The sequence below is a fragment of the Ovis aries genome, chromosome 10 (assembly GCF_016772045.2).
Source record: "Ovis aries strain OAR_USU_Benz2616 breed Rambouillet chromosome 10, ARS-UI_Ramb_v3.0, whole genome shotgun sequence".
NCBI classification, from domain to species: domain Eukaryota; kingdom Metazoa; phylum Chordata; class Mammalia; order Artiodactyla; family Bovidae; genus Ovis; species Ovis aries.
In genome coordinates this window covers 51,084,055-51,101,616 of record NC_056063.1, presented here as the reverse complement: position 1 = coordinate 51,101,616, position 17,562 = coordinate 51,084,055, and the positions used below count along the sequence as shown (strand labels likewise).

The 17,562-nt window shown below is 39.0% G+C and overlaps 1 protein-coding gene across 3 annotated transcripts in view; it reads left to right on the top strand.

Annotated features, from left to right (window-relative positions):
* TBC1D4 (TBC1 domain family member 4) overlaps positions 1-17,562 on the top strand; it is a 214,247-nt gene that overhangs the window by 35,323 nt on the left and 161,362 nt on the right. Inside the window, exon 1 of one of the 3 annotated variants that reach the window (XM_042254947.2) lies at positions 1-17,562. This exon is cut by the window's left edge and continues 33,744 nt beyond it; it is cut by the window's right edge and continues 16,372 nt beyond it. The exons of the other annotated variants lie outside the window; for them this stretch is intronic. The gene's annotated coding sequence lies outside the window, so the exon portion shown is untranslated. 3 annotated transcript variants of the gene reach the window in all.

Genomic DNA, 17,562 nt, shown 5'->3' with positions numbered 1-17,562 from the left:
ACTAGATGTTGTTATACCTTTTGGTACAAATGAGGCAATAATATGCTCAAGGTCCATATCTAGTTCATACGTCTCTACAAGAAGTCCACTGGGCAACGTGGACCAGGAAGTGGTCTGTTCTGCACATTTCAAGATGTTAATTATTCTGTATCAGTCTACCACAGAAACTAAAACAATATTGTAAAGCAACTGTACTCCAATGAAAATTAATAAGAAAGATAACAAAACTAAGATTGTTGCCATTTTGAGTAAAAATAAAGTTTCTCAGTAACAACTTGAGCATTTTCCAGAATATTTTCCAGAACAGTGGTGTGTTCTATGTGCTGTATGGGACACAGAGAACTATAGCATATACCTGAAGATTCTTTCAAATTCCGTAAAGATGTAAAAGTGAGAAATAGCATTATCTGTGTGGTTATATCAAAGAAATATCATTCAAAAATTGTAGCTTCAATATAGTATGAGGAAAAAGCATGGATTCACAGAACTTTGTTGCCGACATTTAGCTCTTTCACTGGTTAAACATCTCTGACCTTGAGCAAGTGACTTCTTTCTGAGTGTTGTTTGAAAAATAGAGAAGATTGTATCTATTCACAGATTTTGTGAGGATTAAATGAGATCATGTACAAAAAGGAACTGCAAAATTTTCTGGTTCATTTCATAGGAAGGAATCAGTAAGTGGTTGTCATTAATATAATTTCCTTCCAGTAATGAAATATTAAAAGTCATAATTAATTCACATTATAAATTAATATAATAACACAATACTAACACAAAACTTAAAATTAGGTTTATAAACAAACATACAGACTGCAGGGATAAAATGATCAACCCTAGAACAAGATACATTTTATTTTATTTTTTTCTCCTTTGAGTTGTGTTACAGGTCTTTAGAAGGCTTTTAGAAAAGCTGTGGAATACACTATAGTTTTTTTTTAAACCCAAGATTCCATGTTCCATCAAGGTATTCATGAAATAAATGAAACATGCTCAAAACTTGACTTCTTATTTACAGTGTGAAATTATTAAACTTTTAAAGCCTTTTCTCATATTCTTTTGCACTTTATTATTCTCTTATAAATTGATGATCACAGTATTTCTTTATTTACTAAGGAGAACCATTGATATAGCAGCTAAATATTATTTTATTAGCAACTAAATATTATTTTACTTCCTTGAGCATTTGGGAGTGCCTAAAATCTGTGATTACTTTGCCTTTGTTCTCTGTTACTCTAACAGCTAGTGCTTTTTTCAGGTGTTCGTTTTTTTTCCCTAGTTTATCTGCTTATAAATGCTTTACACAAACTTCAAAAGTTACCCCTTCATGCTTCTATGTGTGTGCTAAGTCACTTCAGTTATTTTTAACTCTGTGTGACCCTATGGACTGTAGCCCATGAGGCTCCTCTGTCCATGGGATTCTCCAGGCAAGAATAGTGGAGTGGGTTGCCATGCCCTCCTCCAGGGGATCTTCTTGACCCAGGGATCGACCCAAGTCTCTTAGGTCTACCTGAAGTGGCAGGCAGGTTTTTTTTTTTTTTTTTTAAATTTTATGACCAGTGCTGTCTTGGAAGCCCTGTCATGCCTTATGTCCTAATTCCCTCCATCTGGATTTCAGAGTTAGTGGCCTGAAGTGCTTGACGTACCAGGTGAATACATGTCTTACCTTTAGATTCATTTTTCCTGGTCTCTGTGATTGCTGATGGCTATGCAATACAGGAGACCTGGGTTTGATCCCTGGGTCAGGAAGATCCCCTGGAGGAGGAAATGGCACTCCAGCATTCTTGCCTGGAGAATCCCATGGGCAGAGAAGCCTGGTGGGCTACAGTCCATGGGGTCGCAAAGAGTCAGACATGACTGAAAACCTAACACTTTCACACACGTGATTCTAAGTAGGGCAAGTTCAGTTCAGTTCAGTTGCTTAGTTATGGCCAACACTTTGTGACTCCATGGACTGCAGCATGCCAGGCCTCTCTGTCCCTCACCAACTCCTGGAGTTTACTCAAACTTATGTTCATTGACATGGTGATGCCATCCAACCATCTCATCCTCTGTGATCCCCTTCTCCTCCCACCTTCAATCTTTCCTAGCATCAGGGTCTTTTCCAGTGAGTCAGTTCTTCACACCAGATTGCCAAAGTATTGGAGTTTCAGCTTCAGCATCAGTCCTTCCAGTGAATATTCAGGACTGATTTCGTTTAGGATGGACAGGTTGGATCTCCTTGCAGTCCAAGGAACTCCCAAGAGTCTTCTCCAACACCACAGTTCAAAAAGCATCAATTCTTCGGTGCTCAGCCTTCTTTATAGTCCAACTCTCACATCTATACATGACTACTGGAAAAACCATAGCTTGACTAGATGGACCTTTGTTGGCAAAGCAATGTCTCTGCTTTATAATATGCTGTCTAGGTTGGTCATAGCTTTTCTTCCAAGGAGCAAGTGCCTTTTAATTTCATGGCTGAAGTCACTATCTGCAGTGATTTTGGAGCCCAGAAAAATAAAGTCTCATACTGTTTCCATTGTTTCCCCATCTATTTGTCATGAAGTGATGGGACTGGATGACATGATCTTGGTTTTCTGAATGTTGAGTTTTAAACCAGCTTTTTCACTCTCCTCTTTCACTTTCATCAAGAGGCTCTTTATTTCTTCACTTTTTTGCCATAAGGGTGGTGTCATCTGGGTATCTGAGGTTATTGATCTTTCTCCTGGCAATCTTGATTCCAGCTTGTGCTTCGTCCATCCCGGCATTTCACATGATGTACTCTGCATGTAAGTTAAATAAGCAGGGTGACAGTATTCAGCCTTGACGAACTCCTTTCGCCATTGGAACCACTCTGTTATTCCATGTCCAGTTCTAACTGTTGCTTCTTGACCTGCATACAGATTTCTCAGGAGGCAGATAAGGTGGTCTGGTATTCTCATCTCTTTAAGAATTTTCCAGTTTGTTGTGATCCACATAGTCAAAGGCTTTAGGCATAGTCAATAAAGCAGAAGTAGATGTTTTTCTGGAACTCTTTTTGCTTTTTTTGACGATCCAGCGGATGTTGGCAATTTGATCTCTGGTTCCTCTGCCTTTTCTAAATCCACCTTGAACATCTGGAGGTTCATGGTTCAGGTATTGTTGAAGCCTGGCTTGGAGAATTTTGAGCATTACTTTGCTAGTGTGTGAGATGAGGTCAACTGTGTGGTGGTTTGCACATTCTTTGGCATTGCCTTTCTTTGGGATTGGAATGAAAACTGACCTTTTCCAGTCCTGTGACCACTGCTGAGTTTTTCTAATTTGCTGGCATATTGAGTGCAACACCTCACAGCATCATCTTTTAGGATTTGAAATAGCTCAACTGGAATTCCATCACCTCTATTAGCTTTGTTCGTAGTGATGCTTTCTAAGGCCCACTTGACTTTGTACTCCAATATTTCTGGCTCTAGGTGAGTGATCACACCATCATGATTATCTGGGTCATGAAGATCTTTTTTGTATAGTTCTTCAGTGTATTCTTGTTACCTCTTCTTAATATCTTTTGGGAGAGACTGACTTTGAGGGAAATTGGGTCTTGTTCTGATAGGGCAAGACTCCTTGGCAAATACAAAGTAGTTTCAGGGATGAAGTAGAAGAAGAAGGCGTCTCTCTGCTCTGTGAGGGATGGAGCCTCCCTGGGGCTTCTGATGAGCTGTCTTTCTTTCACCTTAGATGAGAATCACCAATGTAGAAAAAAGAAAGAGCAACAAGTGCTTCTGCTGGTTCAGTTATGACTTCACCTCTAGAATGGTGGTTGAAAGGCAGAGCTTCATAAGTGCTTGGTTGACCTCTAATAGGGAAACCCAGCTCTCCCATAATCTGGAAATGCTGTGATGAGAACTTTCCCAACCATTTCCTTGATCTTGCTTATACTTGGTAGTGTGCTTTGATTTATATATAATTATGTTTTTGTTTCATGTTACTACTTTCAAATGATTCTAACCAAAATACTGAAACATTTTGTGAATTCATATGGAAGTACAAACATTATCTTGTTAAAAACCAGACATCTGCCAAATCTAACTGCCTTTGTGTCTGTTATTCTAATTTTCATATTCTTTTAGTAAACTTTAGAAACTCTGGCAGAACTTGCCTTTTAATTTCTTGATGGTTAAACTTAACAGGAAACAAAGCTGTTACAAAGTTATTTGCAAGTGACAAATTGTGGCCGCTGTATTTTCTTTTTCATCTGCCCACATTCAACTAGGGGCCTCTAAGCCTAAGTAACTAGTTATTTACATAAGCCCAGAGAAGTTATGATGATATTTATAAAATAAACAGAGAAGTAATTACCTGTAGCAGTTTATCTGCAAAGGTGCTCTCCATCAGGCTGAGTGTTGCTGCTGTTTTTAGCAGAGATCAGGACACCAGCAAAGGGGCCTCCCTGGTGTCTCAGATGATAAAGAGTCTGCCTGCAGTGCAGGAGACCCTGGTTCTATCTCTGGGTCGGGAAGATCCCCTGGAGAAGCGGATGGCTATCCACTCACTCCTGTATTCTTGCTTGGAGAATCCCATGGACAGAGGAGCCTGGTGGGCTGCAGTTCATAGGGTTGCAAAGAGTCAGACACGACTGAGAGACTAACGCTTGTATAAGACCCCAGGAAACAGTTTTCAGCTTTGGCAGAACAGGGAGTCTGCACTGTTTTCTGTGTTTCTGTTTTTTTTTTCTGTCACCTTTCACTCTCCTTTCTTCATCTCCACCCCCCTCCCAAATCAGTCATACTTAAATCTAAATGTTAGTTTTACATTATATTCTCAAACCAAAAATAAAGTGATTTTACAGTTGTTTTCTATTTTGAGGTATTCTAGTATTGTTGTATTTTGCTAGTGATGATCATTAGACTCTTCATTATAGTAACAGTACATTAGGATTTTCATTATAAAAACATTAGTTCTAACAACCACAATGACTAACATTTATTAACATTGATTACATGCTAGATTCTCTACTAAACATTTTATTTCGTTCTAAGACTATTCTGTGGATGGGTTTTATTATTAGCACTGTTTCACAGATGAAAAAACTGAAGTTTTAAGAGGTTAAATGTGAAGTGGCATCTGGTAAAAGCCAAATACCACTTCCTCTTCTTCGAGACCTGACATTTTTGTTTTGAGGTTACTCATTATTTCATTGAGGAAGTTCCAAAAGTATCCAGGTATAGTGTATATTGTGATGTTTATGAAGTATTCACATGTTTTTTGAAATCATTATTTGGGTAGCCTTAAGATGGAGATTTTAATAATTATTAGCTATATTTAGTTCTGTTCTCTTTGTCATGTTGATTGAGCTTAAAGATTGAGTATAGCTACACTGCACTGTTAGGTACATGCTGTGTAAAGGAGTCTTGTTTATCTTTCTATGAGTGGAACAGACACAAACTGTATCAAGATCAGATTGTGATGGTTGCTGTAGTTTTGGGAGGGGGGGTGTATGGAAATTGCTTTGGGAACAGAGAGAATGTGATGATTGATTTTTACTGGCAGGATGGGGGAAGGCTGTAGGGTCTGTCTCTGTATTTAACTGATCTTGTTAAAGCTTGTGATTTTAAATTAGTTCAAATTGTCACGACTGTAATTTTCCAGCAAAGTCGATGTTGAACGCTATCTGTGCACTGTGTTACACAGGCCTTCTTGAGTTATGGCAAAGAAGAAGGTTTATTTTTAATCCCTTCAGAGAGATTAAAAAATATAATGCTTTTAAGGTACCGCTGTGTGTGTGGGGAGCTATTTAAATTTTTTTGTGAGAAAGCAGTTACCTCCGTTTTTGAGATTTATTGTGTTTGTGAGTGAAGTCACTTCAGTCGTGTCCTACTCTTTGCAACCCTATGGACGGTAGCCTGCCAGGCTCCCTTGTCCATGGGGTTTCCTAGGAAAGAGTACTGGGAAGCACCTTGAGATTGATTAGCTTTTGACTTTTGAAAAGTAAGCACATTATAATCATTTCTTCATATTAATTTGTGGTTCCTGTGGAATGAATTTGGTGCCTACTCTTGAAAATATGATTTCTAGATGAGTCCCCAGAGATACTTCCACTGTATCCATTTTGTATATTGTTGTGTATACAGAGGTATAGTTTTTTCTTTTCTTAAAAGCACTGATTATGTCCTAGTCCCTTTTTTTTTTTTTAAATCACCTAGCACTTAGCAAAGCACATGGTTGATAGAAGGTAATCATTTGATCACTGAATGTTTGTGAATGAATATTAAAATATGGTAGTTACAAACATAGGTTCAGGCTTCATTGTACATTTCTTGCTTTTAGGCTAGACTTTACACTTTCAGAGCACATGTTGTTTTCTTTTTTTTCCTTCTAAAATTTAATTCTGCCAGTCACTCTGCTACTTAACCCCCCTATCTAGTTTCTCATTACCTGAAATGTAAGTCCAAGTTTATGCATGGCTTACAGCCCACTTCACATGGGACCTGGCTCAGCGTAGCCTCAGACTTTCTCAAGGGACCTACTCCTTCTTGGAGATTTCAGTTCAGTTCAGTTCAGTTCAGTCGCTCAGTCGTGTCTGACTCTTTGCGACCCCATGAATCGCAGCATGCCAGACCTCCCTGTCCATCACCAACTCCCGGAGTTCACTCAGACTCACGTCCATCAAGTCAGTGATGCCATCCAGCCATCTCATCCTCGGTCGTCCCCTTCTCCTCCTGCCCCCAATCCCTCCCAGCGTCAGAGTCTTTTCCAATGAGACAACTCTTTGCATGAGATGGCCAAAGTACTGGAGCTTCAGCTTTAGCATCATTCCTTCCAAAGAAGTCCCAGAGCCATTTCATTTGTGTACTCCCCACCCTCAATGGAAATGTCCTTCTCTTGTTTCCAAAGTGCTTATAATCTTATTGTAAATGTTCATTCACTTGTGTGACTTTTTGGAAGTACTTGAAGGTGAGAATTTCTGCCTTGATATATTTATATTGTACATCTTCTAAATACCAGAGTTTGGCAAGTAGCGGATCAAAAAAATGCTTGTCTAAAGATAGTGAACTGTCCTCAGAATTCCTCATAAAATCAGACATTAATCTGAACATTTAGCATATTATTTTCTAAGTAGTTTTGAATGTTGTATACATACAAGTTTATTTCATACTAACCATTTGTAGGTAATTTAAAAAAATGATTCTGTTTCCTATTGCTATTGTTACCAATTAATGAAAACTTAGAGGCTTAAAACAGCACAAATTTATTGAATTATACTTCTGGAAGTCAGAAGTCTGAAATAGGTCTAAGAGACGAAAGTGTTGACAGGGCTGCTTTCCTTCTGGAGGTAGAAGAATCTGGAAGGAAGTATCTGTCCCTTGCCTTTTCCAGCTTCTGGAGGCCGCCTGCATTCCTTGGCTTGTGGCTCCCTTCCAGCCATTGCGTCATTTCCACATCTGTTTCCACCCTTCTGTCTCTTTGACTCCCTTGCCTGTCTCCTTCCCTTATAAGGACCCTTGTGATTACATTAGTCTCACTGGGATAATCCGGGATAATCTATCTCAAGATCCTTAATTTAATCACACCTGCAAAGTCCCTTTTGCTTTGTAAATTAATGAGGATTACAACATGAACATCTTTGAGAAGAGGCATTATTCTGTCTATCACTGGTTAAATTCTCTTAAAACCTAGTTTTCCTAAACAGGCAATAAAGCAGAAATAGTAATTGACAGAAAGAAGACTAGATTCAGAGGTGGATTCTAAGCAACCACATGTGAAGTCTTTATGCTGAGATTTAGATATAGTCAGCGGTTTATAATTTCTGTTAAACATTCTCCATGTTAGGCAACCTTATTATTTTGTATATATATTATCTTTGAGTGAGTAAGTAGTATAATTTGTTTATTGGAACAATCAAGCTTATTGGTTTTCAGAGTTCCAAGTAGCATATTCAGGCTGATGACACCATATTAAATATGAACTGTTAAAAGTAAAAAACATAAATTTTTATCACAATACTTCGCCTTAAATGAATACAATCAGCATAAGATACTCTAAGAGCTAAAATTTATGTGTAAATTTAGCATGAAGATGGCAAATTTCACTTGAAGTTTCCATCAAGAAACTGGAATTAGCTCTTGGGTGAGGAACAAGACAATTTTTCTAGAGATTTTCTCTTTGGGAAATATATTTATAGAATGTTCAAAGAGAAGCATTGATTGTTATGTTGCTTTAGCTCATCTATAGTGGCAGAAGCTAAACTCTTTGCTCTCAAAATGTATGGTGCATAGAATGCTACAGCATGTTAAATATTTGGTACTAAAAAATGTAGCTCTCCACCTAAATTACCTCAAACCATAAATATTTTTATCTCATCCTATGCTCTTCTTTACTAGATAGGCACATAACTGTGGGAAACTATTTCTACATTTTCTAAAATATGAATCTAAGGGAATTGGATTAGCCACTGTTTATCTGTAGTAGATGAAGTCAGTATTAAACTGCTACAAAGAGTAAGTGAAGAGACTTGCATGCTTTTGGATGAAAATCATAACATTGAAAAATGTTCTGGAATATTTTACTGATTATAACTTGGATATTGAGTTCTGTGGCTTTCCATGTGCTTTTAGATCTACCATTGTTATAGAATTCAGTTACAGGTTTGATGGCTGTGCTTCCTAAAACGTTAGGTGCCAGGGAGGATGTTGTTGGGTTTGCCCCATTTTATATACTGGGGTGGGGCACTTTCATTTCCCCACCTTTAGGCAGTGACAAGTGACTAGGCTTTCTTAAGGTGGGTATTTTAGGAGCAGCTAATATTCAAAGACATGTTTCTAGAGAAAACAGAGTGTCAGCATTGCTCAAAGAAATTGGAATGTGTTTTTCTTTAATGGTCAAATTAATAGAGGTGCTTATCTGCTTTATTCTTTATTAGATGTAAGTTTCCAGTAGTTCCCAGGAAATTTTAATGAACAGAATATATACAACTTCAAGAGAAAAGTCTGACTATGAAAATTCAGAAGGTGGAAGTTATCTTTTGAAAGAGCAGTTCACCATCATTTTAACTATTGGATAAAGCAGAGTGACAAAAAGTTTATGATGGTAAATTGGAATGTGATGGGAAAGTCTACCGATTTTCTTTTTGCCTTGCTATGCTGTGTTCAGCTGTGTCTGACTCTTTGCAACCCTATGGGCTGTAGCCCACCCGGCTCCTCTGTCCATGGGATTTTCCAGGCAAGAATACTGAAGTGGGCTGCCATTTCATTCTTCAAGGGATCTTCCCGAACCAGGGATTGAACCCACGTCCCCTGGGTCTTCTGCATTGCAGGTGGATTCTTTACCACTGAGCCACTGGGGAAGCCTTTTGCATATTAGTTTAGCTTTTTTGAGTATCTTCTAGGCTAACACCATTTCCCACAAATTGCAAAAACTGAAGATATATTTTCTCTAAAATTATTTAGAAATGATTTTAAAAATCAGGTTTATAAATGATTTGTAGCACCAGTAGAGACTCTTTAGGCAGACTTCTGCCTGCAACCAAAGTTACAGTATCTTCCAATAGTTTACAGGGAATAATAGCGATTTATCTGTGATTAGGTCAGGATCCATGACAGCCTGCTTGGTTTGTAGAGGAGTTAGCTGCTACTGGTGAATTAGCTATTTTCTGGGCTTCTGTTATCCACTGGAGAACTTTTAAAGACACCAGTTACTTTTTAGTGCATCAAGTCTGAAAAGTTGCATATTGCTGTTTTGTGGAAGAGTTAGAAATAACTCCACATTTTTTATTGACTCTAATGAGAGTATAACTTCAAGGAGTTTGCTTGAAGGGAGTAATATTCCTGTGGACTTAAGGAATGTGTGTACTTCAGCCAAGTGAAGTAGAACTTTTAAAAACTATTTTAAAAAAGTTTTTTGTTTGTTCTGAAATAATTTCAAACTTATGGGAACATTAAAAAATTGCAAAGAACTTTCCTATTTCGCTCAGATTTTCCACTTATTAAATTTTTGCCAAGTTTGCCTTATAATTCTCTCTTTATATATTTTAACATTTTTTTATGACTTTTGAACTATTTGAGAGCAAGTTGCCCTACCCAGTTAATACTTGTGTGTTTTTCCTAAAAACAGACATGCTGATATAACAGAAGTACTAGCATCACTCTCAGGAAAAACCATTGATCTATCATTTCCATTTAATCCACAGACTTCATTCACATTTCATCAATGATCTCCATAATACCCTTCATAGGTTCAGGATCCAGATCTAATATCTCTCTAGTTTCCTTCAATCTGAAGTAGTTCCTTAATCTTTTCTTCTCTTTTCTCATCTTGACATTTTTGCACAGCATTGGTTACTTTTTGAAGAGTCCAGTTATTTTGTAGGATGTCCCTGAATTTGGACTTGATGTTTCCTCCTGATTAGATTCAATTTATGCATTTTTGGAAGGAATACCACAAAGGTGTGTCCTTACCCAGAGACACAGGGTGTTGATTTGTGCTGTAGATTTGGTGATGATAGCTTTTATCACTTGGTCAAGATAGTGCCTGCCAGATTTCTCCAGAAAGAGAATTTTGTTAAGAATTTGTGCTTGTCAGTTAATTGTTAGTATTTTGTGAGGACATGAGTTTGAGCAAACTCTGGGAGATGGTGAAGAACAGGGAAGCCTGGTGGGCTGCAGTCCATGGGGTCGCGAAGAGTTGGACATGACTGAGCAACTGAACAACAACAAATTTTTTGAGGAGATACTTTCCAGATTCTTATGCCTTAGCTTTCATTGATAACTCTTTTTTTAAAATTAAATTAATTTTTATTGATGATTCTCACCTGAATCCATCACTACCATGATGGTTGAGAAATGGTATTTTTTAAATTCCATTATTCTATCTTCTGGAGTTAGTTGGCATTCTGTATCAAGTTGAGCTATACTCTATCTGTTTGTCTGTCTGTCTATCTATCTATCTGTATCTTTCTATCTTTCTATTTTTCTACTAGTGGAAATTCATGGATTCCTATTTTGGACAAGGGGCTATAATCTGTTACTGACATTATTGTTTTGGAGATCAACTTGTCTCAGATTTGACCATTACAGCTCCTTCACACTGACTTCTATCTCATTTTCGATGCCCTCATCATTCTTTGAATGATACGGAAGCACATTTCAGGCTCATTTACCCTGAAAATCAGCCATTTCTTCAAGGAGCCCCAGATTCCTGTAGTGGAGGATGGTGTTCAGAAATCAAGACCTGGACACTTGGTGTGCTCATTGCTCCTGGGCATCTTAGCTTCTAGGATCTCTCAGCCTACAGACTTATAAATTATATGTATGTATGTGTTGTCTTAGTTAAGTTGGGCTATTATGACAAAATACCGCTGACTGGATGACTTAAACAACAAGCATTTGTTTCTCAGAGTTCTGGAGGCTGGGAAGTCCAGGATCCCAGGGGCTGGTAGATTTGGTGTCTGGTGAGAGCCCTCTTCCTGGTTTGTTATATCCTCACACGGTGGATGAGGAGAGAGGGAGCACAAGAGAGGGTTTTCTCTTTTCTTTTAAGGGCACAGATCCCATCATGAGGACTTTACCCTCATGACCTCATCGGCACTTAACAACCTACTAAAGGTCATATCTGGAAAAGGTCAGTTTTCATTCCAATCCCAAAGAAAGGCAATGCCAAAGAATGCTCAAACTACTGCCCAATTGCACTCATCTCACATGCTAGTAAAGTAATGCTCAAAATTCTCCAAGCCAGGCTTCAGCAATACGTGAACTATGAACTTCCTGATGTTCAAGCTGGTTTTAGAAAAGGCCGAGGAACCAGAGATCAAATTGCCAACATCTGCTGGCTCATGGAAAAAGCAAGAGAGTTCCAGAAAAACATCTATTTCCGCTGTATTGACTATGCCAAAGCCTTTGACTGTGTGGATCACAATAAACTGTGGAAAATTCTGAGAGAGATGGGAATACCAGACCACTTGACCTGCCTCTTGAGAAATCTGTATGCAGGTCAGGAAGCAACAGTTAGAACTGGACATGGAACAATAGACTGGTTCCAAATAGGAAAAGGAGTACGTCAAGGCTGTATATTGTCACCCTGCTTATTTAACTTCTATGCAGAGTACATCATGAGAAATGCTGGGCTGGAGGAAGCACAAGCTGGAATCAAGATTGCTGGGAGAAATCTCAGTAACCTCAGATATGCAGATGACACCACCCTTATGGCAGAAAGTGAAGAGGAACTAAAAAGCCTCTTGATGAAAGTGAAAGTGGAGAGTGAAAAAGTTGGCTTAAAGCTCAACATTCAGAAAACAAAGATCATGGCATCTGGTCCCATCCCTTCATGGGAAATAGATGGGGAAACAGTGGAAACAGTGTCAGACTTTATTTTGGGGGGCTCCCAAATCACTGCAGATGGTGACTGCAGCCATGAAATTAAAAGACGCTTCCTCCTTGGAAGAAAAGTTATGACCAACCTAGATAGCATATTCAAAAGCAGAGACATTACTTGGCCGACTAAGGTCCGTCTAGTCAAGGCTATGGTTTTTCCAGTAGTCATGTATGGATGTGAGAGTTGGACTGTGAAGAAGGCTGAGTGCCAAAGAACTGATGTTTTTGAACTGTGGTGTTGGAGAAGACTCTTGAGAGTCCCTTGGACTGCAAGGAGATCCAACCAGTCCATTCTAAAGGAGATCAGCCCTGGGATTTCTTTGGCAGGAATGATGCTAAAGCTGAAACTCCAGTACTTTGGCCATCTCATGCGAAGAGTTGACTCATTGGAAAAGACTCTGATGCTGGGAGGGATTGGGGGCAGGAGGAGAAGGGGATGACTGAGGATGAGATGGCTGGATGGCATCACTGACTCGATGGACGTGAATCTGAGTGAACTCTGGGAGTTGGCGATGGACAGGGAGGCCCGGCGTGCTGCGATTCGTGGGGTCTCAAAAGAGTCGGACATGACTGAGCGACTGAACTGAACTGAAAGGTCATATCTTCAAATACCATCACTTTGGAAATCAGGGCGTCAACATAGGAAGTTTCGGGAGATGCAATTCTGTCCATAACATGCATATACATTTATATACATCTGTTTCTGTGACTGGACTTCCATTGTAGCTCAGTGGTAAAGAATCCTCCTGCCAATGCAGGAGATGCAAGTTCAACCCCTAAGTTGGGAAGATCTCTTGGAGAAGGAAATGGCAACCCATTCCAGTATTCTTACCTGGAAAATCCCTTGGACGGAGAAGCCTGGCATACTGCAGTCCATGGGATCTCAAAGAGTTGGACATGACTTAGCGACTAAACAACAATTTCTGTGGCTACATATTTTTTGTCTGTTAAAAACTTTGAGTTTTTAACATTATTAAAGATATTTACTAATATTAAAACCATGTAGTCACACAAATACTTCCAATTCCAAGCCAACACTGCAGATTATTCTATACCCCGCTTTAATTTGTTACTCCCTTTTTCATCAGTGGGAACCTTGTCTTTCCTTATCCTCAAGTGTTAATATTCTCAAATATTTACATATTTGCTTAATCTCCCTGTATGTAACAAACCTTCCAATTGAGTTGGCTGCTTTCTTCATCTTTACCATGTAGTCCCCTGATCAGATGTAATACGTCTTTGGCCCCAACCAGACCGGCTGAAGCTTCAGCCTCAATGAACATGTCAGATATGCCAGCCAAGTAGACGATCATCCTGGCAACTTCGCATGGATAGGCAAAGCATTAGGAATAAGGTATTACCTCTGTTTTCTGTGGCAAGTTTAAACTTGTTGCATTGAGAAACTTAATCTCATATTTTAAAAGTAAGCAATAGAAACAACATGATACCCTTGTGATATGGTTTATTGCTTGCCTTAACATTTTAATCTCATATTTAAAGGTTGTAAAGACCAAATTAGAAACCCCTGTTAGAGTTTTTATTGATGAAATCTTCTTTTGAAGTTAACATAAAGGAATCATGTCTGTATTTGAAGAGGTTTTGATTATATCAGTGATATCAGACTATTTTTTTTAGGGGTTGTAATTGTGTATGTTTTCTCTCTCCTCTTTATGTGGTAAATGTAATTACAAGTATTGAAAGTAACCGTTTATAGGTCTGTGAAGTTCTCTGAACTTTTTCATTCTACTGATTAAAAAGTGTACAGTGTCTCATATCCTTTCTTAGATTGAATCTGCATTATTAAAGGGTTTTGCAATCTTATATATTAAATATCTTTTAGTTATCTGTTTGAAGCTTTGTAATTTGCCAGTGAGTCTTTTTTACCTTTTAGTATGCTTCTGTGTAAGATAGTATTATATATGGTATACAAATGAGTCAAATCTATTAGGAAAGATCTATCTCTCTTAATTTATTTACTAGATTAAAGAATGTTCTTTGCCTTTATGTTACACTCATACACCTCAATGTTTGTAAAAGAGGAAAAAATCTTGGCATTTTCATTTCTTAACAAGGAAAGTTGATTGTTTTTATTTTATGACATACTGTGTGTGCATGCAATGATGAAAATATTAACACAGAAGTGGGAACAGATTGTGGACAAAATCTATAAGTTCTTTAAAAATTCTATTTTGCACTTTACTTCTTATCTAATGTCTGCATTGACCTGACAGGAGGTACCGGTCTGTGGCCCAGAGGCTGCGGACTCCTGTTACAGGTTAAGTCTTCAATCTCAGTTTTGTTGTTGTTTAGTCGCTCAGTCGTGTGGACTCTTTGCTGTCCCAGGGACTGTAGCCTGCCAGACTACTCTGTCCATGGGATTTCCCAGGCAAGAATACTGGAGTGGATTGCCATTTCCTTCTCCACAATCTCAGTTTACCTAGCATATGGTTGGTATTATCATTTTCCATTTACGGATAACCCATCTCAGTTTACTTGTCCATAAATGGAAGATGATAATACCAACCATATGCTATGTTTATGAGGAGGTAGAAAGTATATCCAACTCCAAAGCATCAGTTACCCTCTTAAACAGTTTATATATTAGTGTCATCTTTTGAATTGTTTTCTCTGTGCCATTTTCGTTTTTATCTGAGAGTGGCTGTAAATGCCCACACCTCCCCAGTCTAAACTTCAGCTTCCCATATAGTGCTAACTGAGTGCTGGTACCTCTGTCTTCTTTGTCTTCCCTAATGCTCTTCTCTGCCTCATCCATGATGTTCCATTTCACTGGGTGGTTGTTGACAGTCCTGTTGTGTTGTGGGCATTGTTTTCTCTGTACAGGGCTGCAGTCCACTACAGAAACCCATGCCTCAGAACATGTGGTTTTAGTGAAACTTGCGGTCATGGTTTCTCCTGGCTCCCAGACTGGAGAGCCTCTTCTGTGCAGATGGCTCACTTACATCTTGCCCACAGCTCTAGCTCTGGGCATGGGCCAGACCAGATAGAACTCTTCTCTGGATATTTCACATGCGAGTCCATGCTTTTCTGTGACAGGACTGGAAGGGGCTCCTGCAGCCAAGAGGGAAGGAAGCCAAGGATGGCAAGAGAATGGAGGATCCCTGGTTTCAGCTGTCTATAAAGCCAGTTCTTCACTGACCCTTTCTGGTTAAACAAAGAAAATGAGTTCTCTTTATTTGCTTAAGCCAGTTTAAATTGGGTTTCTGCCACTTTTTACCGGAGAATATTTGCCTGGAATCTTTCTCTCTCCCACTCCAGTCGACGACATTTTACTCATGCAGTAGGCTCACTTCAGGCTAATTCAGATCTTCGAAAAAGTCCACTCTTAACCCTGAGACTGAACCAAGTTGCCTTTCTCTTTTCATAGTTCCTCTCAGTACTGCTTTCTTAATGTTTTGCATATTATTTTGGAATTTATATGTGTACAAGTTTATGTTTTCCACTGTATTCTGTTCCTGGAACATAGTCTGAAACCTTTAATACCAATTCACATTCAGGTACGCTGTAAATTCTTAAAAAAAATTTTTTTTTTAATTCACTGAATGACAAGGGAAGGATTTGCTGACTGCTAATTATATGTGGGATTTGATTGCAGAACTCCCACAGGACTGGGGGAAACAGAGACTCTTGGAGGGAACAAACAAAATCTGGTGTGCACCAGGACCCAGGGGAAAGAAGCAGTGACCCCGCAAGAGACTGAGCCAGGCCTACCCGTGAGTGTTTGAGGGTCTTCTGCAGAGGCGTGGGTCGGCAGTAGCCTGCCATGGAGCCGGGGGCACAGCCAGCAGCAGTTCTGGGCATCGTGTGTTGTCTTAAGTCCTTTTTGGAGATCGTCAGTAGCCCTACCGTAGAGCTTATAGGCTCCTGGACTGGGTCACCTCAGGCCAAACAACTAACCAGGAGGGAGCACAGCCCCACTCATCAGCAGACAATTGGATTTTATGCAGATAATTCCTTAATAAAGATCTTTGGTAACAAGAATGAAACTTAAAATGCCTTTTGTTTTTATCTTTACAGTTGTTGCCTAACTCTGAGCATTAAAGTAATGATGATCATTTAGAAAATGTACCAAAAATCTTCCTATAATCCTACCGCCCATATGCTTGATAGTCTTATGACATGTGTTTCCTCAGAGTTCTCAAGGCTGAAAATTGCATAATAAAACCAACATCCAGATTGCTCATAATAATTGGTACATGTTACTTGCTTCTACAAATCAACTAGAAAATTCTATCAGTTATAATTTCTAGGCCATCTTTTATAATTGATTGTTTAGAAGTGTTTAGGAAAGCTGTTCAAAGCCCATTGCAACCTCATTTCCCTTTTATTCTGCCTGGAACACCCCCAGAATTAGCTCAGCTTAAGCTTGCTGTGGGTGTTTGCCAGTGTTCCCTAGGACCTGACTTTGAGTCCAGCCCATTTTAAGCCACAAGGCTTTGCTACACCTTGTTTTTGAATGAGAATCAGCAAGGATTTTCTCAGTTACATCAACAGAATTGTGGGGAGTAGTGTGGGAAGGCAAGTTTGAGCAAACACACCCAGGGAAGGAACCCAGTTGGCCGTATTAAAGGGAGGCGTGGGTGGACAGAGATGGGGTTGCTATGCCTTGAGGGAGCATGTGTTCGCATCCACTCAGATCAAATGGGATCATAAAGGAATGCAAGATTCGAAACAGAAACAGCCATCTGTGTGTATGATAAACATTTGGTAAGTTGTGATTTCTCCATCTGCCTCCTGATGAGCTGGGGTACTAGGCTGGTGTAAGACAACAACACTTCATCAGAAAAGCCCTTGTAATGACCTCTTTCCTGAATTCACGTGGTGACTCTGATTCTACCTGGAAAAAAGATGGAGCCATAAGAAATAAAAGAGATTTGAAGTGTGTGCTTAGGTGAGGTGAGGGAACAAATTAGAGAAATGGCTTCTTTAGTTTAGAATTCACAAAATCCCATTTATTTCATTTTGAAGCAATGAAACCACACTAAATTAAACTCCATTTGCAGACTAGGAAGTGTTCAGTCTTTAAAGACATGTGTGTTTCACAGTGAGAAAGGAATGTCTTCCAACTTAAAGTGTAATTTTTGTCATCTCTTCATCCAGATAATAAAATGTTGTAATTTCCAGTTACAGAGTAAATCTGTGATAAGATATAACTACAGATACTGTGAGAATGTTCCCTGTAAACTCAGATTCTCCACTGTCACATGCCTTTGTTCTAATTTTATTTTCA